This window comes from Hippoglossus stenolepis, chromosome 2, assembly GCF_022539355.2.
Source record: "Hippoglossus stenolepis isolate QCI-W04-F060 chromosome 2, HSTE1.2, whole genome shotgun sequence".
Lineage (NCBI taxonomy): Eukaryota > Metazoa > Chordata > Actinopteri > Pleuronectiformes > Pleuronectidae > Hippoglossus > Hippoglossus stenolepis.
Genome location: NC_061484.1, coordinates 6,970,914 through 6,992,956, shown reverse-complemented (window position 1 = coordinate 6,992,956; position 22,043 = coordinate 6,970,914). Strand labels below are relative to the sequence as shown.

Here is a 22,043-nt window from a genome sequence, read left to right as displayed (position 1 = left end):
ATCTAAAACAAACATCATTATTTTCATATTATGATCCAAATTAAAACTTTCTGTCCCGGTAATAAAAAACAATGGTGCTAAAGCTGTTAATTAAGCACAATCCCCTCATAGAGCTTAAAGGTGCTCAACAGAACAGCCTATTGATCTTATAGAGTTCATTTTTATCCTGATAATATCGCCCTGATGGAATATTATCTGTACTGATGGAAGTGAGGTGATCATCAGTTGATCATCTACTGATCTTCCTGAGTGACAACAGCAACAAAACACCCAGCTTTATACAGCTAACTGTATCTACCAATAAGCCAATATGAGATTACAGCAGGATATAGTCCGGAGGAGTCACAGCGAGCAAGTGGAGAGACAACGAGATTCAAGAGCTTTTTATGAAGGGCCAGAGTGGTTTTGATGTGCAATAAACAAACACATGTAATTTCCACAACAGACTTTATACGTCATGTCCTGCCTTCTGCATGCTCAGTTCTAAAACTGGCTTATAATTCACCACTGGAAATTATTTTTTATTAATTCTCTCATCTGTCGTCATATAAGACACTGAACACCAGATTCATGTCCGCTCCACTTAGACTGTTCTCACTGAAGGATTTGCTTTTATTGCACTGCCTGTGAAATAGCTTTTACATTGCACAGGGGAACCCTGAGTGAAGTCATCAGGCTAAACGTATTTTCCACAAAATAAATTGAATAAAACTAGCTTAAAGCCGGAAATTAAAATATTACGTTCCTCTTTGGTATTCTGCCATTTTTCAACATCACTCTCTACAGACGTGAAGATAGTCTCGCAGCACAGCACATTTTTTTTCTGTGTTGAAAGTAGCTCTATTGCCAGTGAGCATCTTTGTCTATGCATCACTTATACCTCAGGCCCAAAGTAATCTTTGGAGAAATTGTCTGAATTAAACGACTGTCCATCAAAACATTAATTTGGCCGCCATGGTTGTGTTTAGAGGAACATTTGTGATGATATTATGCATTCCATGTACACAACCATTCATTGTATCATTTTATATTCTTCTAACAGTGAACTTATTTCCCAATTGAGCATTATTATTTATTTATTTCAAGAGAATGTTAATGGTCAATTATCTTATTAATAATAATAATTGATTCAATACATGATTTTGGAAAAATGTCCAACAGTCAAGTTCCAGCTTCTCGTTTGAGGTTTTGTATTTTCAGTTTTATATAATAATAAATTTAATGAATTTGGATTTTGTATACTGTTCTTTATTTTGTGACATGTTGTAGACTAACTGATTCATTAGTTAAAGTAATCTTACTTTGCAGTAGGCCATTCATCTTTCATATTCCATACGAATGTTACTGTGCGACATACAGCATATAAGATAACGGAGTGGAGTGACCCACGGGCACTAAGTGCACATATAGTATAAAGTCAGTCACTGTGCATTACTGTTGAACTATAGGTGTTAGTAGAATTAGAGGTGGACTTGGGAGTGTTGGGGTACCAAAGGCCACTTGTCTCCATAGACAGTTGTACCCTTTTGACTTTGAATTGTGAGGGCAAAGGTTAATGGATCATTTTGTGTGTGTGTGTGTGTGTGTGTGTGTGTGTGTGTGTGTGTGTGTGTGTGTGTGTGTGTGTGTGTGTGTGTGTGTGTGTGTGTGTGTGTGTGTGTGTGCTTGTGTTTCTTCTACTCACAACTATACGTGTGTCTTCAAAGATGGGTATTCTGTAACTTCGAGAGACTTGGTTTCAAAATCTTTCTCCAAGGATCTTAATAATTTCAATACAAGATAATAAAATATTCAGACGGAGAACAGATAAGTGTCCAAGTACTTGTGAGTCTGCATGCAGGCAGAGCAGAGTGGGAAGTGTTTCCTGGATCCTCTGTTCTTCACATTAAAAGGTGCTGGTGTGACTTACCCCCTAAATAAACTCACTAAATAAAAAATAAATACAATCTGACACTCTCAATGACTACACCTTTTCATCCTTCTATCTTTGAGCCCCTCCCTTCCCCCCACCAGTGTTACCATGGAGATGACCAAATGCATATCATATGCATGCATGAGTTTGTGTGGCTTATGTGCTCAGGGCTGGGCGGCAGGCAGAGGGGGGTGGGGGTGGGGGGGTAGTGAGAGCAGGGCGCGACACAGAAATGTGTTCTACTTAAAATGCTAATTTTACATATTTAATGCCATGGAGCAATTTCTATTGGGAAAAGAGTGGAGGGGCAGTGAGGCGAGAGGGAAAAGGGGAGAGCACTTATAGCTAGCACACATTCAACTGTCCAACAGGAGGCAGAGAGGGTGAGGGGGCTGGGGGTGGCGGTGAAAGCACAAATTCCCTTCTCTCCACTTAACTCATTTATTCATCTGTTTGTACCCTCTCCTCTCTCCGTCTCTTGCCTCGCCTCTCCTTCTGTCTCTGTGTCCCAAGCCTTCTTATATAATTGTTCCGAGTGTGTTGAGACAGCTATTCACAGACAGTCGTCCAAAGCACTTCAGACAGACAATATCAACCAGAGAGATTCTTCGACCTGTTGCCCGAAACAGCACACTTGTAATTTGTAATGTGACATGAGATGCCAATAAGGAATACCACAGCATAACAGAGAAAGGCCAGTTAGAAAATAGCTGTTACATGCAGGATCCAATAATGTATTTACCTAATGTGTAAAAAAAAAAAGTCTTTCAGAAAGGAGGAGATCATAAAAATCAAGTAAAGACATTTTAACCTCATCACAAACTCTAACAAAATATATAGTCAGGCTTCTGTAGAGCACCACATTATACCAACATGACAGAGCATGTATCAATGCCACTTCCACATAATGTTTGACTATTAGTTCAATGTCCCAGAGTTCTCTCGAGGTCTCTTCCTGTTGTGCTCCCTGACCCCAGCTAGCATGCAGCCATCAGTGGTTTCATGCTTGATTACAGCTGTTCCTGGATTACTCCTGTGTTGTTTTTGGGGCTAAAGGTAAAACGAGATTAACTCGACTTTGGATCTGTGAACTCAGCTGGAAGGCCAGAGGGCCGGTTCTCATGGAGAGAGGATGGACACACACATCCAGGGGGCAAGAGCGAGCGTGGACACACACACACACACACGCACACTAACATGGCACAGCTTAAAGGTGTAGGTATCCGAGTCCAGCAGCACAGAGGCAAAGTGACGGCCATCCATCCATCATTATTATTTAGCTGTAAGAATAGCTACTAAAAGAGATACGTTTTTTTCGGCAGACAGTAAATGGAAATATGTCTAAATCAAAAACTTGTGCCCTGTGTGGATTTTTGCATCCAACTTTTAAGAAGACAATTTGTTGTTAGAATTGGACTGCCAAAACCTTTGTGAGATAATCTGAACAAAAACAAGGTTTCTAGTAAAGTGTGTAATTTTAGCCTTAAAGGTTCAGTTTGTAAGATTTAGGTGGAAGGGATCTATTGGCAGAAATTGAATATTGAATAATCCTAGTAATGTTTTCAATATTGTGTAATCATCTAAATTGTATGAATTGTTGTTTTCTTTAGCCTGAAATTTGCCCTTTATATGTACATCGGGAGCGGGTCCTCTCTACGAAGGCCGCCATGGACTGTAGCCCAGACTGGACAAACTAAACACATTTTGAGTTATTATGAAAACTGAAGGCTTCCACGGGTTCTCTTTCATGTTTGGAAGGAGAGTGTGAGGTGAGGGGTATTAAGCTTGAACATTCAACTTCACCACTAGAGCTCACTGAATTCTACACACCGAACCTTTAATGTGTTTCTAATTTCAGAGCTACAGTATGTTTTAAATAGTCCTAAATACCCTAAAACTCTGGACTGCCAAGGAATTATAGTTTATTATGTTGCAATGTTTTAAATACTAAGAATGAACTTAACCAGTTACAAAAATGTATACTTGCCTGGATCATTTCTATGTTGGCTAGAGTCAGTTAGTGTGTCAAATTTGCTGAATCAATAGCAATTGCATATTCAACTTTTATATATGTCTACAGGTCGTTTTGAGACGAAAAAAAGAATTTATCAAGGCATCAACTCTCCACATATAACTTCTCTCTCTCAATCGTAGCGTTCAGCTAAGTGGATATCTCTGGTATGACTTGGCTTCAGCCTCTCTGCATACCAGTCCAGTGACCATCAGGTCTCTCTGTACCGCATGTTTCATAAAGACTCTTAACTTCTGAAGCCTAAGGCCTTCTGCATCACGTTGACAGGTTGCCTCTGCTGTGGAGTGGAGCCAGTGAGTCCTGGGTCTTTCTGGCTGATGATGCCCATGGCTGGCTGGAGCTATTGACAGTCTCCTACACTGACAGCAAAGCAATCTGCCTCCAGAGTCCCTCGCCTCACCGTCTGTGTGTATGTGCGTGTATTTGTGTGTGCGTGTGTGTGTGTGCATTTAACTCAGTCAACTGACTTCCAATTTCCAAAGCTTTCCGTGTAAAGATGTGGAGTTATTTTAACCCCAAAGCCCCACTCTCTTGGATCTTGATTCTCATAGAGGGGGTGGTCTGCCTGGACTAAAGGCCTGCTTAGATTATCATTCTACAAACCCATAATGATGGATCACGGGGAAAGGCCAGTGATTCATTTTCTTCACTGATACAGGTCAAGCACAAATATATTTAATGGGTAGAAATACAATTTTCTCTCTTGCTGCTGGATACTGACGTACCTCTGCTCCTGGCTACATTGTGCTTTAAATCATCATTTCTGAGTGTACAACATGGCCTTTTGGTCATAGTGGACTCAAGTGAGTGTGCCATGTTGCCAATCAGCGATGTCCTTAACCACTATTTTAGTCTAAGGAAAGACAAATAACATAAGATAAAACTGACAGGTTAACCTTTTCAATTATCTCTAAGCCATGAGAAAAAACAAGGCATGCTGTTAATGCAAAGTGGCATGGACACAATTGAAATATCATTGGTCTCGTAACCTGGGGCCTACACACACTGCAGCTCCATGAGAGACTGCACAAAAATGCCCAAACAAAACAGCTGGATTTCTACTCTGGTGCCCGTTTGTAAAGTTCAACTTGACGGTGTCAGTAGAGTCTCTCTGTGTCGTATGACTCAATAAAACAATCGGCCATAAAGAACACACAGACACACAGACACACACACACACACACACACACACACACACACACACACACACACACAAATCCCAGTGAGTGGCCTGCGAGACACACACAGCTTCCCCAATCCTCCCACAGGCACCAGTCCAGCCCATGAGGTCATCGCCTGCCGAGACCCAGGATTATAACTCCAAAGGGACCCTTGGAAGCATGTGGTTATACGTTCTGACAGCCCAGCAGCCTGATTAAGCCCCCTGTTTGCTAATGCTAAGCTAATATTAGCTTTGTTGTCAGCCTAAAAGGTGCTATTTCAATAGCACCGCCAGGCTAAGCTATGGTAGGCCAAGCTAAAGCTATGCTAATTTCCCCCAGTGCACCTCTGTATTTCCTATCCAAATGACTTAACTCAGTGTGAGAGATTCATCATCATGTAATAAGCTCAATGCACTGAGCTAACAGAGGATCACTTTGGCCTAATACAAGATTAAGGAGGGTCATATGCAGAGGATTTGGCTTTAACTAGTTCGGAGGCTGAGGGGAACAACACTGAAATGGATGAAAACAATCCGAATGCTGCTGCTTCATGATAAAATGTCCAAAACCAATTGAATGAGCTGCAGATGTTTAAGCTGTAAATATACATGTAATACTTAATGCTCTATAAAGACATTCAGCACAACCCTGTTGCCAATTTAAACCAATTTCAACTATTGCTATAGGCTACGGCAATTCAAAGACCCCAAATCAAAACGTGTTCATTTATTTCTTCATATGACATTTTCAGTCCCATTTGTTTAATTGTCATTTTTACATGTTTAACACTTGCGGGCAAACCTATGATGCAGCTCTAGAAAAAATATTCCCCATCACATTGCAAGGTATGGATTTTTTTTTCTTAGGAATTATTTTTTATTTATTTTGATGCAGGTCTAGATCAATATGCAAAATAAATGTTTGTTGTATTAGAATAGTCCAGATCAGTTAGCCCATTTGAACTCTATAGTTAACAGCCAGTAGCCTTTGTCATTTGCATAACTGTTGCACCACCTCTCTGAGATGGATTTTTTAAACTATACTGTTAGTTTAACCAAAATTGTGACCAAATGTTCTAAAAAGACGTTAGAACTTTGACAACTGATGAAAACATAGCCCTCCCAAGAGGTTCACCTTTTTCACAATAAATATACACCTTGTGCTGGACACACATCAAGTCAATGTTGTATTTTCATGTTCAGAAATTTTCAATCTTTTTTTTTCTTTTGTGGTTTGGTTGCCTTGCTTCAGAATGATCCCGTATTGCAGAAACCATTTCTCTCACTTTTCATCTCTGGATACACGGTACCCATCAGCGCTTTGAGTACTTGGTGGTTTTAACATCAATTAAAATCCCAGCGCCACTTGCTGAGCTGCACTGTGCACTGTCACATCGTGTTGTGTGATCTTGTGGTGTGATAAGCTGTGACAGAAAGCTCCATAGTGTTTCTCTGCAGCGCACACATTCACAGAGAAGCGTCTCCCTCTCTGCTCTATGTAAATATGCAAACATGTGTCCCTTACATCCAGCCATTATAACAAATGTGCTTGTGTACACACATCTAAACTAAAGATTCACGCATGCCTGCACAAGCAAACACAATTACCACATAATAAGATTTGGCCGAGAAATCAAATGGAAAGTGTCATTGAATACGATGAGAGAAGAGGGAGACAGAGAGACTTGTGTGAGAGAAATCAACCATCATCATCTCCATCCGTACGAGTTCTCCGCTTCATTCTCCCTGTCCTAACACATCGTCCAGTAAACAGGCCAACGGCTCAACTCAACGCCACCACGTGTTATCCCAGAGTGTCTGCTTACGCCTCCCTGGGTCTAATCAGCTCTGACAAACCAAATATCTCCGGAGAGTTTAAGCCATTTGGTTTGACTTGTCGGTTGACTTCTAACTACCCAGCAGATTGCATGGTTTTGGGGCCAGTTCCTTCTCAAAGTCACATAATGTTAATAAGTAAATCATGCACTAGTATTGTTTTTATTTCTAAAAGGCTATAAAAAGTAAAAAAACATTTTGCAATGTGACCGTTTAAAAGCTAACACATGAGATTTGAAGGCTTAACAAATCCCCACAGTAGGTACTGTAAATCACTTATGGGTTTTAAATAAAAAGCAATTGGACAGTAACAAAACTCTCCAAACGGCTAAATGACACTGCTGTTATTTTAAATACACAGTTTAATATGAGAGGTTAAGGCAACATCATCATCATCACCGTGGCTGTCTCTGTATGTGTGTTCAGTGATGCTGACTGTGTGAGTTCACTGGTGCGTTCACGTACTCTTGCATGACAGCTAAAGTAGCTCCGTCTAACGGCACTGCTGTTCCCTTCCATTTGCCTTCAGGGCTTTTCCTCATTCTCTCTCTTCCTCACTGACTTTTAAAGTGTTCTTCCGTTTTTTTTTTTCTCCCTGAGGAAATATTACCAAAAAGCTTGGCTTTAGAGAGAGTGAGGCCACTGATCTCAGTGTCTGTTTAGTGAGTTATGGTGGCCCTGCCAAAGTACGCCACCAGTTTACATGTCATTCAGGGAAATACAGGTTGAAGTGAGGCCGGGTGAGATTGATGTTAAAATGTTGCCTTTTCCTGAACTCCATTTATGAAATGATGTGAAATGTTAGAGTGCAGTCTAGATGTTACTCTATAAAAGGATAGGTACCTGAACTCTGCCTTTGAAAAAAACAAAACTGTACGTCATGACACAAACTGAGAAATCCCCACTGCTGTGTAAGTGTGTGTTTATACCAGACGCAAGGCTAAAAACAGCCCAACAGTGGATACCTACGGCAAAGGTTTTGATTTATAATTTGGTGTCGGTTTTACCAGATGATATCACACAGCATCATGCCATATTGTGCTTTGATTATATTTTAGATGCACTTGAATAACTGGAGTTGGAGTAAGGTGACTCCTGTTTCACCTTATCTCATCACAGAATTGCAGAAAATGACATTCACTGTGTTTGTGTGGCAGCTGTGATCACAGTGAACATAAGCCTGAAGTGCATTGGCCTTGTTAGGTGCGAGAGGATTCTGTACATCTAAACTGCAAAAGCAAATCGCTAATTGTGATGTTGTGTTCAATGGGAACATATTTTATGAATGAATTGTGAAGTGCTATAATTTTTTAAGCAGCAGAGTCACTGCGCAGTTAAGGTACCATCTGTGGTTATGTAATACAAACAGCAGTGTTTTGGTTAAGGTTATGGAAAGGTTAAGATTTGTTAAATGTAAATAAACCTGTTGTGTCTTAAGTCAGCATTAGTTTTTTATTGTATTAAACCAGACAACAATCATTTCCCCAACCATAACCGTAACTGCTGTGACCATAAATATAGCATTAAAAGCCAGCAATGTTGTTGAAGTACAGTTCTCTGCACAGGGTTTTTTACTGAATCACAACCCTTTCACAGTAAACTATCAATCTAGTTATGACCTCTTACTCTGCAACAGTTTCTGGTCTTCTTGTTTGTGTCACAGTGTCAGTATCACCCCTCATCAAGAAGAATCTCGGTTTAATATCTTTCACGTTCCTCCCACATATCCACGATATTACGATGGAGACATCTTTGCTCCTTTTGTTAACTTGTTAAAAGTGATTCAAGAGATTTGCTGTTAAGATTAATTAAGATTAATGAACTGTTCTGTAATTATTTAATCAAAGTCTTCTTTTATTTACAAAATGAATGCAAAAGGCTCTCCGTTCCATCTGCTTTTTCCAGTTTTTTCCCCCCTGAGCCCACGTGGGCCTATTATTCGGTAGCCATGTGTAATAGTAAGAATATTGCATGGTCCACTTCCCTACATTGCATAAGGAGTAGACGGCAGACAGACTCGAGCTGCAGCAGGAAGAGAGGGAACACAAGAGGCCTCAGGGTAACGGCTACCTAATTGAATTGCATTTTACTTCACTACTTTCGATGGAAACTAAAAAGGCAAGAGGTGGAGGAAAATATAAGAGTGAAATTTATAAAAAAGGTTTTACCTGATTGGTGCAAAAGCCACGTCAGTGCACTGCCTGTAAGGACAGATAGAAAAAGTATGAGTTATGTACAATATAAGAGTAGAGACAATATTTACTTCGCGTCCTGACATTTAAATGGAATGACATTTCAACTCCACCATTTGACTACACCACCACACTTTAAAATCAGTGAATCTCCTGACCGTCCATCCGTGAGGAGATTTCAGAGGATCCGAAAATAAAATGATCACATTAACTGAGAAAACAGCCAAACACTATTCCCTCCTTATGCCATTTCCCAAATGCTTCTAAAAATGTGATCCTGATTTGGTTTGCACTGAAGCACATAACAACATTATCCTTTCACCCTTTATCTTCTCCTCATTAACTTTGCTTACTTCTCCTTCGAATCACAATGACAATGACTAAAATACAGCTTTGCATAAGTTTGCATTCTCAGTTTTTATATTTGTTTCAGTGGCCTTGTGGCTTTAGGGCCTTTTGCTTCTGTAGAAACAGATTGGGCTGAGAAACTTTTTGTTTGTTTTTTAATCGCATCAATCAAATAATATGTGCATGTAGTGTTAGTTTGAGAAAGTGTATATTTGCACACGTGTCTGCGTTTCTTTGACCACTGTCTTAGTCCAGACTGTCTGCTATAGTAATGGTACTGTAGTATTTGTCCATTCAGATCAGTATATAAGATGTAGTACATGACATGGTTTACTGCAGCCTAATAAACAACATTCAATGTTAAACAGAGGATCAAATGACTGTGAAAGTGAAACGGCTCACTTGTAAAAACAATTTCACAGATGATAACTGGCTGACTCTGCAGCCTTCCATAGCTTTTTTAGCTAATTGTTTTGGTTCTACAGACCGTACAATCAGGCAATAGACCGACTGTTCACTACTTCACCTAACAGCAGAGTTAGCAACTTGATAGAGAACCGAGTAAACTAAGTACATGAGTTGTCTGTCTGTCTGTTAGAAGGTGTCGACATAAGTTGCCTTAGGAAATCAACACATACACACAGAGGTGGTATGGAGCTGTGTCCAATTTCAAACATATTGCTACTCTGCTGTGACCTCTGACTTCTCAGCAACCAGACTAAGTGTATATATAAAATAATGGCAACAACAGTCCGACCAAATCAAAAGCAGATACTTTGTTTTACATAATCATCAGCAATGAACTTCCAGGTTTGTGAGAAACACAAATGAGCTACTAACAAGGTTCTCGATTTAAGAACTGATTACACAACACTAGTATTGTGACAGTTGGGTGGTAAAACTGTCAAATCTCGTAAATGTGATAGTTTCAAATGATTTGACTGAAAGAGAAAAAATACTAATAGAGCTTCAGATTCCAAAAGAGAGGATGAGAGGGGTGTGTGAAAACAGGCGAAGTGTAAAGTCCTCCAACTTTAAAGGGTCTGAGCGGTTTGCACAAAAGAGAAAAAGGAAATGAAAACAAATAAAGAGAGAGCAGAACGAGGGATAAACAAACTGAGTACTGGTGAAACTGCCACTTGTTAAAAGAGCTTAAGCTGCCAAATTAGTTTTGGGGTCAGAACCTGACTCTATACCATTGTCTGCCATGACACCAGTTCGTCATGCCTCCGTAGAGAAAATCAAATAAAACAATAGCAGCGTAACAGGAAAGATCAGTGGATGTTTTATTAAATCCTCGTGATGGCCATTGTAGGAGTCATGGATGGGTAGCCATGAGAGTGTTTAGTAAAGGAAGTGACTCAGAGAGATGTCCGACTGTGTGCTGCTCACACAAGCACAGAGTTATCACACTTAGATGAACAGGACAAAAAAGAAAAACGTCTTTAAAAACAGCGGTTTAAACTTCAAGAAGAAAACTGATACATTAACAGTTTAAGTTCCCAGATGCTGCATTTTTCACTCAGTGCTAGAATTAGTTTTATCTTATTTGCAATGTCATATCTGGAAAACAGTGGTCAAGAAACTGAACTGCTAAAAATACATAGAAAACTAGGATGGAATGCATAAATCCAAATAGGCCCAACAGTTCCCTTAAATTCAGTCTAGCTGCACCAAATTTCACGTACTATAGTTATCAGTTCCTTTTATATGCCTGATTTTTTTCATCAAGATCCATTAACTACTCCCTAAGAAAAGGGTGATAATGTTTGAAAACTCAAAAGGTTAAGGAAAGAAAAAAGAAAAATCCTGGATCAGGATTCAGATCGGCACCAAATGTTTAATGACTTCTTCTCTGACTATCGCGAAATTGTTAAACTGTGCTGTAAATATTCAAAAGTTGCTGATTCACAAACTAAACTTCACCAAGTTTTGAATGACATAATATATATTACCAATAAAAAATGGTCTTTACTGTATCAGGGTGGTTCAACATTCACACTGCAATTCTTTTTTTTTTATGTAGCTATAATCTTGAATTATGTGGCCAGTATCACCCTCAAATGTGACTGGTTCATGGCCCTGATGTGACCCACATGCACAGAAGAACAACAAGACGTCACAACCAGATCGCTGTGTACGGAACTAAACAAGGAGAACAAGTAGGTGATAAACACGGAGGCCACAGATGTCAGCGTTTACAGTTTAATTGTTTTCTCTATGCTTTCAAACACAGACTGTTAAGATAGGACCCCTCAAGTTCTGCTTGTACAGACGTGTTATCCCAAGTTGTTATGAGGTCTAAAACCTCACGGCCCCTCCACTGACTACCTCCATTCGACTGTCCTCCATGTTTGTTTGTCCTGCCCGCCACTTCTCCTGCGCAAAATTATGAGGAATGTCAATCTAGAGTGACATAAAATTTGCATATAATTCCGATACGGGTCACATGGTTGTTCAGACTGAGGTCGCATTAAAACATTTTTTGTATCTGTATCTGATTTAGAACCACGTATGAAAGTGGCCCAAATCTGATTTGAAAAGATCAGATATCATGTGATTTGTGCTTTTTATACTGTCATTAAACAAACAGATCTGGGTCACACATGTGAACTTAGTGCAAGTGATTCTGCTCCTCTGCTCTTTTCCAATCACTCACACGTAGGACTGATCTTTATAAAAACCTGCTGAATTCATATTTATGTTCATGATAAATCGGGCGTCGCTTCATCTGCAACAATGTTGGACTTTTTTTCAATGTGTGCGACAATGTTTAAATACGTGTCTCATAAGTCTCGGGCAAATCTAACAAACACAAAATAAACTTCACACAAGCACACAACAAACGCACGTCGCATGCTGTGCCAGCGCCTGTGTGTGACACCGTTGATGCGACACAGTTTTCACTATGAGCTTTACACCGTAATCAGCCACGGTTATAATGATAATTTAGATTTCACAAGGTAATACTAACCTCATCCTTCCAAGGGTTGTGTTGATCTGTTCAGTTGTTTTTGTGTAATCTTGCTTTAAGAACAGTCAGGGTGAAAACATATAACCCCCTTGGAAGAGGTAATAACAATGGGAGCATCAAAAAGTATTTTGTACATTTAACGAAATTACTATTTACTCATCACTTCCTTCAGTATCTAGAAGCTGTAAGTCTTGAGTATTTTGTATTTTTCATTTTTTTCTGTTATATTTGGGTATGGTCTTCAAAACACAATTTTGAAGTCCAATCCTATTACATTTCTTTATTTTGTATTTATGTTGCGTGAAATAAACTAATACTGTTTCAATATTTGGGTTAATTCAGGTTTACACTTGTGGCTGTCGGACTAAGTGAGAGCATCTGTTCAATTCATAAACTCAAACGTAGTTTCAAGTCTTGCGTTTGCCCTTTCCAGAATCCACACACACAGTCATGTCTCCATGACTTCAGAGGACATTACACTGACTTCAAACTAATTCCCTTAGACTTACTCTAACCTGAAGTAGACCTACTAACTGCCTAATCTTAAAACGTGTCTTCACCTTAACATTTAATGATTTACTTTGTGTCCCCAAAATGTGTAAACAGATTGCAGTCCCCACAACACAAGTAATACCTGGACTACACACACAAACAGAGAGAGAGAGAGAGAGAGAAGCATACAGTATATACACCTCCTTCAGTTACTAATGCATCCCTTCACCTACCGCCCCCACACACACATACACACAGTCCACTGTTCCCCTGCCCTCACTGTGTGCTCGTCCAGCAGCGGCAGGCCAGAGTCTGTAATTGCTGCCTCTGTGGCGTGGACAGACAGGCAGACTGGGGATTGGAGATGACACGCACCCATTATTAGTGGACCAAGTGCTGTTTTTGCAATTACCAAGGGTTTGGCTGAGCACACTGAATCACACTCAGGGATTCTCTATTCAGGAGCCATTTCAAATCCAACTGGCTGCACAGCTTCTGTTGGCCGCGGCCTCAACAGCACTGGGCCGGGCCTCTCTGTGAGCCTGACAATCGATTCTGATGGGGTTTGGAAAGAAGTGAACCAGGTCTCCGTCGCTTGAAATGTCTGTATCAAGAGGCCAACGAACTAAATGTTGTTTTTACCTTTGTGCAGAGGCAGCAGCCAGGTGGTGGAGGCAGGCAGGATAAACAGAGTGGTGAAAAAGGCTGGCTGTTGTTGGACTGAGTGTTGAGCCTGGAGGCAGAACACAAAGCAAGAGGAGACTGAACATCCTCACCGCCATCACATTTCTTTAAAGGTGGAACACAGAGTGATTGAGCAGGGAGAGATTTAACAGCCACTAAACTAGGACAGTGCTGAAGCAGACTGCCTGTAAAATGACCCTGGATTACTCTACATATGATGGAATGTAAAACTATACATCAAATTATACGACTGTAATCCTTTAAATCTGACTTTTAATGTTGGACACATACAATGCTGTCCGATCAAAAACCACACTGTGTTTACTGATGTAACGACATTGTGTACTTCTTAAAAAGCAACACAGTAAATGTTGGTGAAACAGGATTTTGTGTTTCAAGTGGGAATTAAAGGGACAGTTAAAAATGTCTGGAAATACAACCTGACCTGTTAAATATGAAGCAGCCAGAAGACCGTGAGTTTATCTTAGGAAAAAGACTGGAAACAAGGGGAAACATGCCTGGCTCTGTCCAAAAGGTTAAAGAAAATCCACCTACCAGCACCTCTAAGCTTGCTAATGACATTTAATCAATTATTTAATTATTCGATTCAAAAACTGAAGTAAAAGATGGCACATTACGGTTTTACAGGGGGTTGTGTACCACACTATTTCTTGGCTGGGGAACAGTAAAATCCAGGAATCACTGATCACCACAGAGTGACGACCAGACTTTAAGATACAGTGGAGAACAAAGGGCTGAGACCACTTTGCCCATTCACTTGAATGGAACTTTTACTCAAGACGTGTATCAGTATAAAAGCAGCTGAACAATCTGCACATATACTGTCAAGCTGTATATTCTCAGGTAGAGGGGTTCCCGGAAGTCTAGACATACATATTAGTTCTGCCCAGCAGCTCAGTAAGAGAGGGGGGCTCACTCGGAGCCAGCCAGCCGCTCAGGCATGAGGAGGTTTGAACTTAGACGAGTCTATACGGCCCGGTGCTGGGGCTGAGGTTGTGGTTGTTGTGCCGGCAGCCAGTGGCTGCTGCATACCTGCAATCTCCCTGATGATAATGCAACATGGCAGCCCCGAGGGCAGAGCCCATACAACTTTCTCAGCCCTCTCAGAGTAATTGGTGACCCCTGAACCTGCCCTTCGTATAAAAGGAGGGAGGGAAGTGGAGACAAGAGGAGGAGGGGGAGACAGGACAAGGGATAGTCAACAGAGACACTGAAAAAGGGGAGACGGGGTCATAAAGAGGAAAGGAAGACAGGGGGCAAGAGTAAAATAAAGGAGACGTGAGCTGGGAGGAAAAGGTTAATCTCTTTAACTGTGGATAGTTTGAAAGTTCAGCAAAGACAGAAAAAGTCTGCAGCCCAGTTGTGTCCATCACACACAAGGAGCAAATGGGGAGACCCTTCCCCTCCACTCAGTCCTGGCTACATATTCTACTAGCTCAATGTGAAAATATATAGGCCTATTGTACATTAGTATTCAGGCATTTATAAAGCCGCTGATTATTTTACATTAATAAGAAAAAATATGATAAACTGGCCCTGTCTCCTAAAGATTACATGTGTACACAACTGTGCGGTTTTGCCAAATACCTATAACCACTGCCTGGATTAGATGTGTCCTGCATCTCACAAGTCCTCAAGTTTACTAAAACACATTCATTCAGGTAAAGTCAAATATTTACTATTTAAATAAGAATACACAGCTGTGCCTCAAGTTAGCTGGGCATTTAACCAAGACAACAGCTGTGTCTCAATTCAGGAGCTGCATCCTTTGAAGGCTGCATTTGAAGACCCCTGTGAATCATGGCTAGACTGTACCATTTCAAAGGTTCCTTTAAATAAATTCTTGAACAACGATGGATTCAACAAGTGGATCCTTCCTAGACCAACCTATTCCAGGATTCATTGCATGGTGGTGAAGAAGCTAACAAGCTAAATATGCAGGTTACTGAACTGCAGAAAGTGCAAACAAGTGCAAACAAGAAATCCTCTGTAGATCAGACCATCTCTTCTCTGCTCGGCCTTCGCAGACTGAGGAGACTGAGTCCTCCGAAGGATGCAGCCTGACTTACCCTCACCTAATGACGCCTTCAACTCACATTAGATTTAACATAGTAACCAGTTTAATTGGTGTAAATATAACTCATGATTGTGAGCTCTGATATAACCAACTTGGCTGCAATACAGCAGTTCGCAAAAGTAAACAAGGATGACTCACATCAGCAAAGTCAAAGTTATTTAACCCAAATTCAATGAATGCAGTGTATTGTCAATGCAATCGTCATGAGTGGATCAAAGATGTGAACATCGTAAACATTTTGAAAACTTTCCCATCACTACCATATGACATGACCAGAGCACAAAAATAACCGTAAAACAATCAGGCTTTAGTGCAAACAAGTGGATACTGTTTAGAAAACAAATGAAACCATTGTCAGTAAATGTTTGCATACGCTCATAAATCTAATTTTGTGACTTAACAGACACAATCCTTCAGGGCTCTGGAGCTTTGAGACAATTAATGGATTTAAATTGATTTCCTAAAAGCAAAGTGTGGTCGAATTAAAACATGATTCTCAGAGACTGAGCAGCACAAACTCCTCTGTTCTTACTTGTCTCTGTCCTCTGCTAGATGTGAACATCAGATTGTCTATGAGACACAGAGCCAATCACCTCAATTCACAACTGTCCAATAAACTGCAGCAGGTGTGCACTGCATTATTTGGATGTGATTTTTGTATGCATTTTGTAATTACTCTTTTCATGATGTTGACATTTACACACCAAACCATTTACACAAACAAACATTTAGAGTGAAGTGGTTTTACTTTACAGCCCAGCCCTATCTTGGGGTCAACAGAAGACCACCATTGCATTTAGTGACTGTTGCATCAATAAAGTTGTCACCTAAAACATTAACTCTGCTCTTTCATGTGTTGTGTGTTTCAGTGGGCAGTGCTGCCATTAGGCCATGTGCAGTTCTTGCCATCACAGCTTTTTACAAAGCTATCAATTCTTTACCCAAGGTGCTCCGTGTTCCACATCTCCATCTTTCCAGGGCAGAACTTGTTAGTGATTTCCACTGCATTCATCGCTGCGGCCCTGTCTGTGTGGGTTTTTCTATGCAGTATGAATCCATTTGTCTCCACTGACGGAAAATAATTGCAAAGCAAACAAATCATCTCTGCCACATTGAGCAGGCCTCCACTCCCGGGGCATAGCAGCTAGATAGCTACAGGAATGAAAGACAGACCGACAAAGGGAGGAAGCGAGCGAGAGAGACAGAGCGAGAGAGAGAGGACAACAGAATGATAGAGGAAGTTTAGAGCAAAGTGGTTTGCATTTGCATTATATATGCAGAGTGTTAAAAAGTGTTATGTTAGAGAAACCGATGCAGTCAGATTGAAAGTGACTACATGGTGCATTGGGGAGGCCAGAGAGAGAGGGAGAGAGAGGGAGAGAGAGAGGGAGAGAGAGAGAGAGAGAGAGAGAGAGAGAGAGAGAGAGAGAGAGAGAGAGAGAGCTGCCAGATGGAAACTCACTCCAGGAACATAAGGAGGAGACATCTGGGAGCACACAGCCCTGGAAAGAAGATAATTATAGCATGATTCAGAAATGGCCTTTTTCGAAAAGAAAATCTACAAATGTATCATAAATGCTCAAGTTGTTCTTACCAAACCATGAGCTGTAGATAGGGTTCAACGACGAGGCATGAAGAACGCCTTCTAAAGTTTTACAAGAAAATACAAAAGTCTCTTGAAGTTAGATTCTTATTTATTTGAGCAGCCCCATTGAGGTCAGTCACAATTATAGAGATACTGAAGAAAGTAGCATTCATACATTACATTCTGCTCGGTTGAAGGCTGAGATCAAGACCGTGTTCCAAACTATAGATAACCGGATGAAACAAGAGGCATTTGGTTGCTTAAAGGATGAGAAGTGCAGGTTCTTCCTTTTTTATTTCTGGAAAACAGGGGTGACCAATGATTAATTTTTAATTATTAATTCAGTTACTTTTAGTTTAAATTTAAAGTAAATAAAAATTGTTTAATTCAAAGTTAATACACAGAATTTAAAGACAACATGTGTTTCCTCTGATAAGCAATGAAATAAAAACAACTGAGGGAAAGGAAATGTTCTGTAAAACATACACAGTTTAGAAACATAATCCTGCACTGACTGTCGGACTTTTTAGATGATTTTCCATCACTTTTGAGGTTTATGTGTTACACTTTTCAGCTGAATGTGGAATGTGGGAACATAATTGCACATCCCTCCACTCGATAACAATATGTTAAGACATACACGACTACACAAAACAATTAATGATACAGGATGGATGTTATAATCTGCAACTGAGAATTCTTGGTTCTGATTGGCTGGATGGGATTAATTTAATAAACAGGACAGTAATCCCAGACACTTATGTTCTCCATGTTTGATTGCAGTTCTAAATGAATGCAACAGTATGTAAAGGCAACTTAGTCTGGCTTAGCTTATAAAATCTTGAAGAAAGAGTTTTAGTCTTAGTAAGGACCACACAAATTTGATCTCAACTCTGTGTGATATTTCCAGGAATCAGACTGGAGTAGGAGAGGGAGAAAAATAACATTAGCTGTGGGGAAGTTGGCCGTCTGAGTCTGATGGACAGCTGAGGGGGAAAGGAGAGAGAGCACTGGAGAGGAAATATAACCATATACCGACGCAGATAACAACTTACAGGAAATTATTTTAACAGTGAGCAACCAATAACTATTGAGGAAAGTTCAACTTGTAACACATAACAGTCAGCTTACAGTTTACACACAGGTACGAGTAGCGACTGCTACACAAAGCAACTATTTCACCTTCATGTTTCAAATCATGGCACAGACATAAAATTGTGCTTCTATCATTCCCACTTTATGCCCTAAACTCCTGATCTTGCACAATGTCATTTGGGTGAGTTTGGATGCCTTGAGATAATGTGCATTGTGTTTTGGCGCTATAGAAAAAGATATGGCCCAGCAAGTTCAACAGTAAGGCTGAACGTAGATCAGTTACAAAGGCATAGAAGCCATTAAAGACCGGCCTTCAGCTCTGATATTCAGTGAGGAAAACATTAAATATCAGGAATTCCAAACAGAGTTTGGCGTGTTTGTTAGACACGTGCACTTCTGATTACAGGTGACACAAACAGCAGACAGTGGAACAACCGCAGTAACACAAGTGAAATAATGTGTTGAAAGTGACCAATCAGAAGAGCGGAGATGTCAGCCACTGTCCCTGCTTCTCAAGTCACATAAGTCAATCTTAAAGGAGCGAGCAATGGTTGAGCGCACACACACACACACACACACACACACACACACACACACACACACACACACACACACACACACACACACACACACACACACACACACACACACACACACACACACACACACACACAAACAAACTTTGGAACAAAAAGATTAAGATTGGTATTATGAAAAGATTGTCATGTAATGTTAACCCTTTAGCATGTTATCATATAGAGCTGGTAAATAGACTACAATAGAGAATATTGGACAGTCAGAGAACTGTTAACTGTGAGTGTGTGAGGTTTGCTGCAGCTTGGTTGAATCTGGACTGTTGGGACTGGGTGCAGTCTACCGAGTACCATTCTAGTTTCTTGCTTTGGACATTAGACATGCAGGCTGATAGTTGCCAGGTTGCAATGTAGTCTTCGCGACATAAGTGACATCAGCGAAACCACTTGGAAATGGTTTTTTTTTAAATTGTATGTTTCTACGTTAAGCTTTTGTCACCCACTGTATTTGAATTACAAAAAGAACAAAGCAGTTGGGCAGAGCATATCGCTGGCAAAAAGCATCCATGAATGCAGCAATTAGTGTTTTGCTGCATACTGTTATAAATAATGTTAGACATAAACAAACATCTGATAATCACTGAATTGGCTTAATTACAAAATAAAGCCTTTCAGTTTCCAACAGTTATTGTTGGATCATTAGTGCTGGATTCGGTTTAGTTGACTGAAACATGGTCCTATAATGGGGACATTACTCCACCGACTGTGGACATGCATTAAACTCGTTGTTATGAAACCCGCTGAGCGTATATGACCAGCCAACAAGGTCAATAACTACTTTAGCTTCCTTGTTAACTGCGTAAATGTCATAACACAGACTGCCTACACCACGTGGGCCTCCATATAGTGCAGCTAATTACAGGGTAGATTATGGATGTGAATAGTGCTGCAGCTTAATACACTCCTACATTAGTTCAAGCACAGGTCAGTGTGCTTTAGAAACAGATAGCAGATGGACTGTGAGGTTAGGAAAGGTTGCACGCGATCCAGTCCTCAGCAGATATTATTGATAGACTGCTGTGCAGCTCTGCTCCAGCTGTGACAATTGGGTGAGATATAAAATGCAGGTGGGGCATATGGATTATTCTTGGTAGAGCTAAAGAAACAGACGCTGCAGATAGTGCGAACATGGATTCAATTTATGCCCATCATCATTATTACACCGCCTGTAATCATGGCTATTCACTTTGTATTTAACAGTGTACCTCAGGCCATACGTGCATGGATTCACTCAGGTTGAAAGCACTAATTCACTTCTCCAGGTAGGCTTGGAGAATTCTGGAAAATAGGAGGCTGCTTTATTTCTTATATTACTGCAAGTAAATGGGATTAAGCTATTCTTTTATCCAAACTTGATAAAATATTTATCATCAAATTTATCAATAAATAACTTGTTGGCACAAGATAATTACCACGTGGGAACAAGTGAAATTCTGCACATTTAGGGAATAATAATTGGCTTGTGTGCATCTGAATTTGTTAGAGACACATATTAGTTTTTAGTAAATAAAAACAAGATAGTAACTTGTGTGTGGTATGTGAAAAAGTAATTGAAAGTCGGGTACTGTTTTGTAAATTTAGGTTAACTTAAACATATAATTTCAGCATCAATATGGTTTTGTGTTAAGTATTGCAGTAGCACTCCACAAACTCCAAGCCCATGTAAAAAAATACTTGCATGTGTTATTTCACCAAATGCACACAAACATTCATCCTGGACACAACTAGTTTCTGATAAAGTAGTAATAGCATGGGAAATAAATCTTATAACAGTTTTTAACAAAATAAAGTTCCCTAAAAAGTGAGAAAACACAGGTGCCAATCAGGTGTCATTTTTGAAATTAGATAAAACTATAATTTTTTGTAACATAAAACATTTTTTAAATGTACTTTTGTTGCTCTTGACATATTGTCAACATACAGGTGTATATAACTGCATCAGTGAGGACAGTGTTTCCTTCAGCTGCAAAGTCCACATGTTTACATTCACTTCCATGGCTCACTGCCACGCTGAGGAACAACTGAGCCATAGTCCGTGTTATTAGTCACTGCGCTTTTCCTTCTTTAACACTGTTTGTACACGTGAACACATCAACATGTCCAAATAACACAGGGCTGCTCCCTTTCTGCAGCTGCACGTCAGAGTCTGGAGGAGAGGGGCCTACCTCAGAGGTGACCGCAGCAGGGCAGACATGTTGGTTGATGTGGACAAACCCTCACATTAAACACTAAATAAACCGTCAGTCCGTCTTCTCGCGTTAGGCAGGACTGCAGTGTAACAGCAGACATTCACTTCTGTATAACTTCTCCCTCTGCAGCACATCCATCTTGTGGAGACGTCAGTGACAAGAACAACAAACATGATGCACCTGTCACCTCGTGAAGGCGCAAGGATACGTACAGCACGCACCCTGGCACCAGCACTATATAATGAAACATTTAAAAAAGGTGTTCCTCCGCGATATGAAGTCTACCATGTGACAATAAAAACGAGGCAGCAGCAGTTTAACTGTGACTTCTGAGAACCACTGTGTGATGTCACTTGAGATTTAAATTCTGCATTTGGCTGTAAAATCTAAAATATAAGTTATGACCAAAATAGAAGACATCAAATGTGTTTGTAAAAGAAAAAGAAAAACACGACTATATAAATTCATGAATGAATAAAGCGCACAAATGCACATTATGATCTCTTAATAATTAGACGACTGATCATTGACTGTAATGACGTTGGCAATCTGTCATTACATGGTGTCTGGCGCCCTCTAGTGACAGTAAGCTGCAAAAGCCGCTGAAAGCTGAGTTGTGTAAAAGAGGCAGTGGTGGGAAATAAGAAAGTACTTTTACCTAGTTACTGTACTAAAGCACAGTGTCATGTATCTGTACTTCAGTAGATTTATGTATCATGTGATTTTACTCTTACACATACATCTGCAAATATCTTTACTTTCTACCCCACTACATTTTTACAGAGCATTGAGTTACATGTTCACCTAGGTTTTTCTAAATAAATAATAGTGAGAGGGGAGTTCACTGATCA

The 22,043-nt window shown here is 40.1% G+C and overlaps 1 pseudogene; it reads right to left on the bottom strand.

The window, feature by feature from the left end:
- LOC118117186 overlaps window positions 1-22,043 on the bottom strand; it is a 267,659-nt pseudogene that overhangs the window by 172,128 nt on the left and 73,488 nt on the right.